The 10,208-nt window shown below is 38.7% G+C and overlaps 1 protein-coding gene across 3 annotated transcripts in view; it reads right to left on the bottom strand.

Moving 5' to 3' along the window:
- The window catches only part of LOC106872611 (protein dachsous), a 685,945-nt gene that overhangs the window by 619,772 nt on the left and 55,965 nt on the right, over positions 1-10,208 (bottom strand). The window contains exon 1 of one of the 3 annotated variants that reach the window (XM_089355782.1): positions 2,842-3,463. The exons of the other annotated variants lie outside the window; for them this stretch is intronic. The gene's annotated coding sequence lies outside the window, so the exon portion shown is untranslated. Of the gene's footprint in view, positions 1-2,841; positions 3,464-10,208 lie in introns of those variants that run through there. 3 annotated transcript variants of the gene reach the window in all.

Raw genomic sequence — 10,208 nt, 5'->3', positions numbered from 1 at the left:
AATATTTATGTTTGCTTGCAATAGCCGGTTCTTTTAGTCAAACTATTGTATCTCCAGCTGCTTCAGATGCCAAGATACCAAAAATTGTCGAAGTGTTGTACAACGCTTTTACTATGGAATGGTGAAATTATTTTTTTCATTTTCTGAAAAAAGCAACATTTTGGGCTCACGACACTTTTGCACAATAGCATCTATATATATATATATATATTATATATATATATATATATATATATATAATATATATCTAAATATATATATATATATATAATATATATCTAAATATATATATATATATATAATATATATCTAAATATATCTATATATATATATGTACTTATAAATATAAAAGATATATAATATACCTATATATATAAAAGATATATAATATACCTATATATATAAAAGATATATAATATACCTATATATATAAAAGATATATAATATACCTATATATATAAAAGATATATAATATACCTATATATATAAAAGATATATAATATACCTATATATATATATATATATATATATATATATATATATATATGTACTTATATATACATACATGAATATATATAAAAGATATATAATACATATATTTTATATATATATATATGTGTGTGCATATATATATACATGAATATATATATATAAAATATAATACATACATCTTATATATATATACATGAATATATAAAAAATATATACAATACGTATATTATATATATATATACATGAATACATATATAAAATATATAAAACATTATGTATATGTATATATATATATATATATATATATATATATTATATACACACACACACACACACACATACATCAACACACGCGCACGCGCATACATACACACACACAAACAATGTGAGTGTGTGTGTCAGTGCGTGCTTATATACATGTATGCAACAAGGATATATATAGTAATAACAATAATAAAGAATGTCGCTGATGATTGCTATGATGATGATGATGTCACCCGCATTTTCCTTGGTTCAACGCAATCGAAGTGCAATGGTGCGTTGTGTAATTGCGACGGATTTATTGTACGAAAGAAAGCGAATGAAAAAAACAAGAAAAAAAACTGGGTGAATAGAAAAATAAAGCCTTCAGCTTGTTGGCTAAAATAGGTAGGTTCCACTTTGCCTACAAAATGTTACATACGTGTGTGTGTGTGTGTGTGTGTGTGTGAGAGTGTGCGTGCGCGCGTGCGTTTATGTTACGTACATACATTAAAAACACGTAAGCCTCGTCGGTATGTGATGACTCTTTGTCATATAAACCAACGCTGAGAAGCGAGAAAGTTTCAAGCGTAGCGACGACTTCACGTGAATTGTCTCCAAGTTCGAACGTATAAATTAAATCTCTAACATGTTTTGACTACATGTGCTCCTGTTTTTACCAGCCAAACGTATCCAGTAGGCGCGTGGAGCAGTGATTCCCAACAAAGGGTCCACATATGGTGTTTGGGGGTCCACGAAACAAAATAATTAACTGGGGATCCACAATACTATTTTATGGGCCCCTAAAAAATATTTTGCTCTAGATGTCTGTATTTGTATGTATTGCACGAAACAGCTGGGCAAAAGCAAAATAGGAATTTTGAAAGGGTCTACAAAACATCGAATGACTTTGAGGGTCCACCAGAATAACATAGTAATCAGGGGTTCATAGTTAAAAAATTGGTTAAGAACCCCTGGCTTAGAGAGAAGTGGGGGAGAGCGAGAGAGAAAGACGCCAGTTAAACTTGTGATGATTGGCTATTCTTTGAGCACCAGAACTCTAAACCTCTCAAAATATAAACGTCTTTATCACTGAACTCAGATACTTGTCTCAACGAATAAGTCCCCCCCCCCCCGGCCCCCTTTCTCCTTCTGTTGGTCTGTATGTCTGTTTATCCCTGTCTCACTCCTTCGTTCTTTCTTTTATCTATCTGTTTCTCTCTGTCTTTCTCTCACTCAATCTCTTTTTGCGCTCACTTGACCTGCCGAAATAAGCAACCGTCAAATCACTCTCCAACTTTCCAAAGAAAGGCGAAAACGTTGGATAATGTTGTCCAAAATATACTATTAATGATGAAGAGACGAGATGGTCGTGATTAAAAGTTTGATTTTGGGCTAATCAACAACAACATCCCACAACATCTACTGCACTCAAGATCAGCAACGACACCTTGTGTTCGATTCCACCTGCTAGAGTGGCAATCAAACCTACTTTAAACTACACTGTACTGGAAACTGAAAACTGGATGAAGTGAACACAGATGAAACATCTGTCATCATAGTTCATGGCCTTCTGTTTCTCTGCTTGTCAGTCTGTCTCTGTGTATGTATGTATACATTACGTATGTAGCATGTATGTATATATGCAAACACGTATTATTCTTTCTTTGAGTTTTATTTAAGTTCAGGCCGATCGTTAACAAAGCGACAAGACTTTTTCAGTAAAGAGACTTCCCGGTGTTTGTAAATATGTGGTTGAGTTGGTGTGCTGGTTGAACTGTCGATTGATACACCCAAGTACGTGCATCTATTCATCTAAAGAATCTCAGATGGACGATCTTTGGAATGTCTTACAAATTTTCAGTGTCGCTAATAGATTGGATTTGGAGATTCCACGTCAGTTTCTTTTGTTCTTTCTTCACAAAATCTACTATTTCTAAGGTTATGTTTAAATTTGTAGATGCATAGCCTAATGCACCTATGAGGATAGGTAAGGATGAGCATTGTATGTATGTACGTGCATGTAGTACGAGAAAGTGATGAGGGAGTAAGACTTGTGAGGTGGTTGAAGGTCTAGTAATGAAAGTGAAACCAGAAAATTACTCCTACCTTCCAAATGGAATCGCTCCTTATTCCAATTATTGTATCGTGTAAGTCGGTTGACCACCCCTTTCCTCGATCTTTGTCTTTCCCTCTTTTCTTCCTCCTCTCTTCTGTCTCTCTCCTCTCAGATACATATGTCAATATCCACACAAAGGTGAATAAATCTCACACACTATAACAATGCATACGAATCCGATATATATATATATATTATATATATATGCACACCAATTTTATAGTATTTTTTCTTGTGTTTTCCAACTCCGCTTCTATTATTCTATTTTTTTTTTGTTGCTTTTTTTTCTTTTCTCTCCACCGAGACAAACACAGAAGTCAACCTTTCCAAGCTATCCGAAAATATAGCACCGTTCCTAAACACAGAAAATTTGCTTCTACGTTTGAAACATAATTCTACTTCATAAAAAACAACAACAAAAAACAATAGTAACAGAAACAAAAAAAAAAAAGAATCAAGAAAATATTTGCCAGAAATAGGCACAAAACAATAACAATAGTAAAAACAAGAACCAGCACAAACAGCCCCCCTCTCCCTCTTCTCCACCCCCCTCAAATTCTAAATGTATAAGGGAAACCATTTGTTGATGTCGAAGGAAACAGCAGCGGCAGCAAAATGGTGGCGGTGGAAGTGGAGGAGAGGTTGTAAATCTAATCTTCGGTAGTGTGTGTGTAAACGTATGTGCGTAAGAGAAGGAGTGTGTTTGTGTCAGGTATGTTGTATGTGGATGTAAGGAGAGTATGTGTGCGTATGTGTGTGTGAATGTAAGGCGAGTATGCGCGCGCGCGTGTTTGTATGTGTGTGTGGGGAAGGGGTAACGTCGATGAAAGATTCGGTAACAACCGGCATCATCGCCATCAGCCAATCACGGCTTAACCTACCTACCTATATGCCTAACACCTTCAACGCGACCGTTACCAATACCACCACCACCACCACCTTCACCACAACCACCAGCACTACCAGTGTAGTAACCATCATCGCCACCACTACGATTACAGTTCTCTCACCACTACCCCTACAACAACAACCTCCTTCAAAACAATTCCCCCCCACCACCAACCCAACTAAAAACTAAAACATCATTATGAATAGCACCACATTACCTTTACGTCTACTGGGACCACTACCACCACCACCACCACCACTACTACTGCGAACACTTCTGTCTATAAAAGAATTATTATATCTACCACCACTACCACAACTATTAGAAGTACAACCGGCAGTCAACAATACCTTCATCAAAACCAATGGCATTCAGTTCCACCGTGACCACCACCACCACCACCACAACAACAAGAACCAGTGGTCAGCAGCACCAACCACCACCGACACTCCACGACCACCGACCATCAATTACTACTACCACCACCACCACTACCACCGTAATCACAAATCATCGTCACCACCACTACCACTTCCAAGCTCCACCACCACCACCAGCACCACTATCACTTCCAACCACTACCACCATCACCGTCATCATCATCACTATGACTTTCAATTACCAACATCACCACCACCGTCGCCATCAACATTAACACCAGCCACCACCACTGCCACCGCTATCAATCTTCACCGCCACAAGAACCATCCGCCAACATCAACCACCACAACAATAAATATTGGATCTGGAGCGCCAACGAGGCTGCTTCACTCGGGCAGCTAAAAATAGCACCCAAATCTCTCTCGAATTCTCACACTCTACCGTTTTGCCTCTTACATACATACATAGAATGAATGGTCAAGGTTACAAGGCTTTCTCGGTCGTGTTAGGTCCACTGAATCCCAACTGAACTGCTGGCTGAACAACAGCAACAAGCTTCACCAATACCATTCCGGCTACCATCGCTGCAACAACATACACCATCAGCCAGAAACAGAGTTTTTCAAAATAATTAAGTAAATAAATAAAATAAAAATTGTGTTCCAAGAAGATTAACAACGATGTAACAATATAAATAACGAAAGTTTTGTCCATTTTCTTGCCGTCTTTCAGTATCTTTTGCTTGCTTGACTGTGCAGGCGTGGTAAGAAGTTTGGTCTATAACCACATGGTTCCTAGTTCAATCCCACTGCATGGTATTTTGGGAAAGTGCATTCTATTATATTCTCGGACCGACCAAAGCCTTGTGAGTGGATTTGGTAGGCGGAAACTGAAAGAAGCCCGTCGTGTGTATGCGTGTGCGTATTTGTCCCCCACCATCGCTTGACAACTGATATTGGTGTGTTTACGTTCCTATAACATAGCGGTTTGGCAAAAGTCACCGATAGAATAAGTACTAGGCTTACAGATAATAAGTCCTGGAGTCGATTTCTTCGACTAAAAACCCTTTAAGGCGATGCTCCAGCATAGCCGCAGTCAAATGACTGAAACAAGTATATATTTAATGTCGCACGAAACAGCGTTGGATAAAATATTTGTGGAGTCATGTATAACACGTTTTAGTGTATTCGGATGTCAGAAGACCTTTCGCTGTGGAGGTAGTCCCGGGGAAAACTCTCCACCTAGACATGTGTGAAAAACACATGCTTCGGGTTGTGAATAACATCATTGGATTGTAGAGCATAGGCATTTCTGCGTCGTTCTGCTACGTCAGCTACAGAAACAATAGTAGCTATCAGCAAGTTTACATTTACCGAGCGCTTTAGAATTGGCATTTACATGCATCCCTGCTTGGCCGTAGTGAATTTTGCAGGATCAGTCTTTCTCCCTTGCACAAAGGCTACATATTTTGATGCCATTATATAATATAGTTTTGTGAGAGTTCTCAGAAAAAACAACGGAGATTCCCTTTTGTACTAAAAACTTATTAGTTAGTTAAAGCCCTACTGATGTTAAGATATGCTTAAATAATAAATGTTCGGCTTGTGTTAGCATTTTCAAACGTATTGTAGTAACATTGGCTCAAGAAGTTTTTTGTAATTGTAAAGAAATATATGAATTAACTCTATATTCATTTTGTTGAGTACTTCGTACCCGGGCATATCGAACTTTCTAGACGCTATATTACTTTACGTGTAAGTGTGTGAGTGGAGAGAGAGAGAGAGAGAGAGAGAGAGAGAGAGAAGAGAGAGAGAGAGAGAGAGAAAGAGAGAGAGAGAGAGAGAGATAGAGTATTTAACCTTAAAAACAGGCAGTAATTAGATAATTTGGAGACTTGATGAGGGCGATGCGGTAGCATTGAGGAGATTGGATATGTTAGGCTGCGGTTGCAGGTTACAGCAAACGACAACAAGAAATCAATTGCTGCTGCTGCTGCTGCTACTGCTACTACTACTACTACTACCGCTGCTACCACCACCACCACCAACACTACTACTATCTCTACTACTAAATCGAATTACTGTTTTAAGTTCAAATCCAAACCGAAAATACTCCTCACGTTTTTCCTTCTTCCATCCGAGCGGGTCGATAAAAAATAAATAAATAGATTAAATAAGTTAACAACGATGGATCGGTTGACAGTGTGAGGGAGAAGTGTGTGGAGGGGGCGATGCAAAAGTAAAACTTTAGGTGGCGGTATAGATTACTATAATAACAAGAACAAGAAATCAATTGTTTTCTTATTGATGACAATAGTGTAGTTGCTATTGTTATAACCGCGAAATGAAAACGGTGTTTCAGGTTCAAAACCCGTCCACGCTAATATTAATGTCTTTAATTTTTTTTTTTTTTTATCTTTGAAGAATCTCAATACGGATTCTTCAAGCTGAGCCAAATCATAAGACGGATTCTTCAAGGGGAATAAAATGAAGTGCCAGCCAAATGCTGAGGTCGGTGTAATCGATTTAGCTACTCCCCCAAATTTCGGGCCTTGTACATATATTAGAAAGAATTATAAATATGATAAAGGCCGTGGGTTGGCAGAACTGTTAAAGCGTCGAATAAAATGTCTTAGTGGCATTTCTTCCGGCTCTCAGAGTTCTGAGTTCAAATCCTGCTGAGGTCGATGCTGCTTTTCGTCCTTCTGGACTCGAAGAAATAAAATTGGAGTCGTAGATATCGAATAATCCTCTCACCCTAATCCTGCTGGTCTTGTGCCAAAATGAGATTATCATTATTATTATTATTCCGCCGAGGTCGACTTTACTTTTCATCCTTTCGGGGTCGATAAAATAAGTACCAGCTGAACACTGGTGGTCGATGTAATCGACTTATCCCCTCCCCAAAACTGTTGCCATTGTGGCAAAATTATTATTATTATTATTATTATTATTAAGGCAGCGAGCTGACAGACTCATTAGCAACGCTGGACGGAATGCTTAGTAGTATTTCGCCCGTTGCTACGTTTTGAGTTCAAATTCCGCTGAAGTCGACTTTGCCTTTCATTCTTTCGGGGTCGATGAAATCGACTTGCCCCCTCCCCTAAACTTTCAGGCCTTGTGCCTATAGTGGAAAGAATTATTATTATTATTATTATTATGAAGACGGATGTCAAAATTGGTAGTAATAGCAATAATAATTTTCTAACGGAGACACAAAACTAAGATATTTGAGGAACACGGAGGAACACTATCGCTTAAATCAACCTCAGCCCCGACCCGGTATTTTTGACTGGTAACTTTATTTTGACGATCCTACGAAGCCTAAACAGGCACATTTTACACCTGTTGGGATTTGAACTCAGAATATAAGCGGTACGTAGCGAAACAGAACAACGCATTTCATTCCCCGTCGCTCTACCGATTCTGCGAAGGATGTTGATGATGAAGTCACACATACGCATACATATATATATATATATATATATATATATATATACGCACGCACGACTAATTCAACCACCGCCGAAATCATCAAAAGGAACGATTATAACAACTTTAACGAAAGCAATGCTTAGAATAATCAATCAGGATGTTTTATGACTGGCGAGCCGAGCTGGGGTAAGAAGCATGGTCGTTAAAACAGCCACGTTATTACTGTTGCTATGGGCTAACTAACCTTCTTGCACGGCAACCTATATTAATAACAAGGAAATAACAAGAGGTCATTCTGTTATCAGAATTTATGTTAGTGTAACGCTCTTTCTTCTAACTGAAATAATCTGAAGCGCACGAAACAATGTAAAAAGCAAAAACACACAAAAAACACACAAAAAGAGGGATTTTGACAAATAAGCACAGGTGTGGCTGTTGTGATAAGAAGTTTGCTCCCCGGCCGCATGGTTCCGGGTTCAGTACCACTGTGTGGTACCTGGAGCCAGTCAAGGCCTTGTCAGTGGATTTGGTAGACGGAAACTGAAAGAAGCCCGTTGTGTATGTATGTATATATGAATATGTGTGTGTGTGTCTTTTATATATGTTTGTCCTCACCATCGCTTGACAACCGGCGGTGGCGTGTTTACGTCCTCGTAACTTAGCAGCTTGGCAAAAAAAGAACGATTGAATATGTACCAGGCTTTAAATATAAGTACTGAGGTCGATTCATTCGACTAAAAAATTTTTAAGGCGGTGCCCCAGCATGGCCGCGGTCCAATGACTGAAACAAATAAAAGATAACTAAACTTCTAAACTCTTTATGTGACTGAGTGGTTGAGAGAGATTCCTTGCCCAACCACGTGGCACTTTGGACAAGAGCCCAAGGTTGACCAAAGCCTTGTCAGTGGGAGATGAAAACTGAAAGAAACCTGTTGTGTATGCGTGCCGATTATATACATATAAATATATATGTGCGCATGCGCATTTGTACCTCCTTGCGTTGGTATGAAAGAGCTTCAGCACCATAGAAGAGGAATCCGTCGCTGCTAGTTTTGCGATTCTTTCCAACGATATTCTAAATCAAATATCCATAATACCAGAGCCGTGGTCTCTCTTGCTTCTTTTTCTTCCATTTTCTAAAGACATTAGGTAGCGATTTGAGGGAGATTTAACTGATATTTTCTGTAGTCGATCGACCAAGTAGGAACAAACAGCCATTTTGGTTTCAGGTTGACTAAACTTCTCTTGGTGTTTTTTATTCTGGAAGGCGATGAACGGAAGAATGAATAGAGACTCAAACAAAGTGCTCGGTGATATTATAATTATTATTTTGTATGTGTAAAAAAAAATCTTTCCACCTTTTTCACGCACCCTTGACCATTTACAGTGTCATATCTGAAATCATCCAAGCGTTGAGGGGACTCCATTAATAAACTAACAGAACTCACAAGTGACTCCTTGTGTCTCCATTTCACATCGGTATGTGTTGTTCAGACTAAATCCAGCACAAAATATGTGGATGAAGACGTAAATCATTCATATTTCTTTCCGGTCTGATTTTCAAAGCCACAATCGGCTCGTCTTTGCAATACCTTCTCCTACCTGGGCCGATGGATGAATAAATTGAGCTTAAATTTGTAATTGAGACATAAAGCCAGAAATTCTGAGGGGACGGAATAAGCTGATAACATAGACCGACCCCTTTATTTTATCGACGCCGGAGGGATGAAAGATAATGTTGACCTCGGTGGGATTTGAACTCGCTGCATTTTGAAGGAGAACAAGTACCGCTAAGCATTCTTTCCGACGCTCAAACGATTCTACCAGCTCGCTGTCCAATCTCTGCTTACGTTAGAAATTGTTCTCCGTCTTAATTTCATAAATGGTTTCAAATTTTGGCACAAGGCCAGCAATTCTAGGGAAGGGTTTAAGTCAACACTGACACTAAACCCCAGTGATCCGATGGTACTTTATTTTATCGACCCCGAAAGAACGAAAGGCAAAAATCGACCTGGGTGGAATTTGAACCTCAGAACATAAAGAGGTAGAAGAAATGTCATAATTCACTTTGTGCGAGGCGCTAACGGTTCTGCCGACTCACCCCCCCCCCCTTTCTTAATGCTATAAATGCATTATATTCCATAGGTTTTAGAAGAATAGCAATCCATTGTAAATCCATAGTGGTTCTCATAACAATCAGAATATACATAGATTATATATATACACACACATTCGTTCTGAACTGTGCAGTAGGGGACGCCACTTCAACAGCTGGCTGACGTGAAGCCGCGTAAAGCAACGTTGATACTACAATGTAATTTTTGGATCCGGTTGGCTCCATACCAAAGCAAGCTATTGTCCGCTTGTCAACGAATACAAGTCACCAAGCTAAAACCAAGGGACAGCTGCAACCATCCCAATATGTCACATCAGTTTTCCGTTTTTTTTGTTGTTTTTTTTCCTGTTTTTTATTGTTTGCTGAGAATGGTTTATTCTTTGCGCTATCAGTCTGGCATTTTCCTTTCATCTACTTCAGACATATCCATGATTTATACATGTACGTACATGCGCATTTATGTACGTGCGCGCGCGCGTATGTATGTGTGTGTGTGGGGGGGGGGGGGGGTTAAGAAACTCTACAACAACGTGGATT

The sequence above is a fragment of the Octopus bimaculoides genome, chromosome 7 (genome assembly GCF_046866305.1).
Source record: "Octopus bimaculoides isolate indiv1 chromosome 7, ASM4686630v1, whole genome shotgun sequence".
Classification (NCBI taxonomy): domain Eukaryota; kingdom Metazoa; phylum Mollusca; class Cephalopoda; order Octopoda; family Octopodidae; genus Octopus; species Octopus bimaculoides.
Note: the sequence above shows the minus strand (reverse complement) of the source record. Positions and strands in the feature narration are given on the sequence as shown.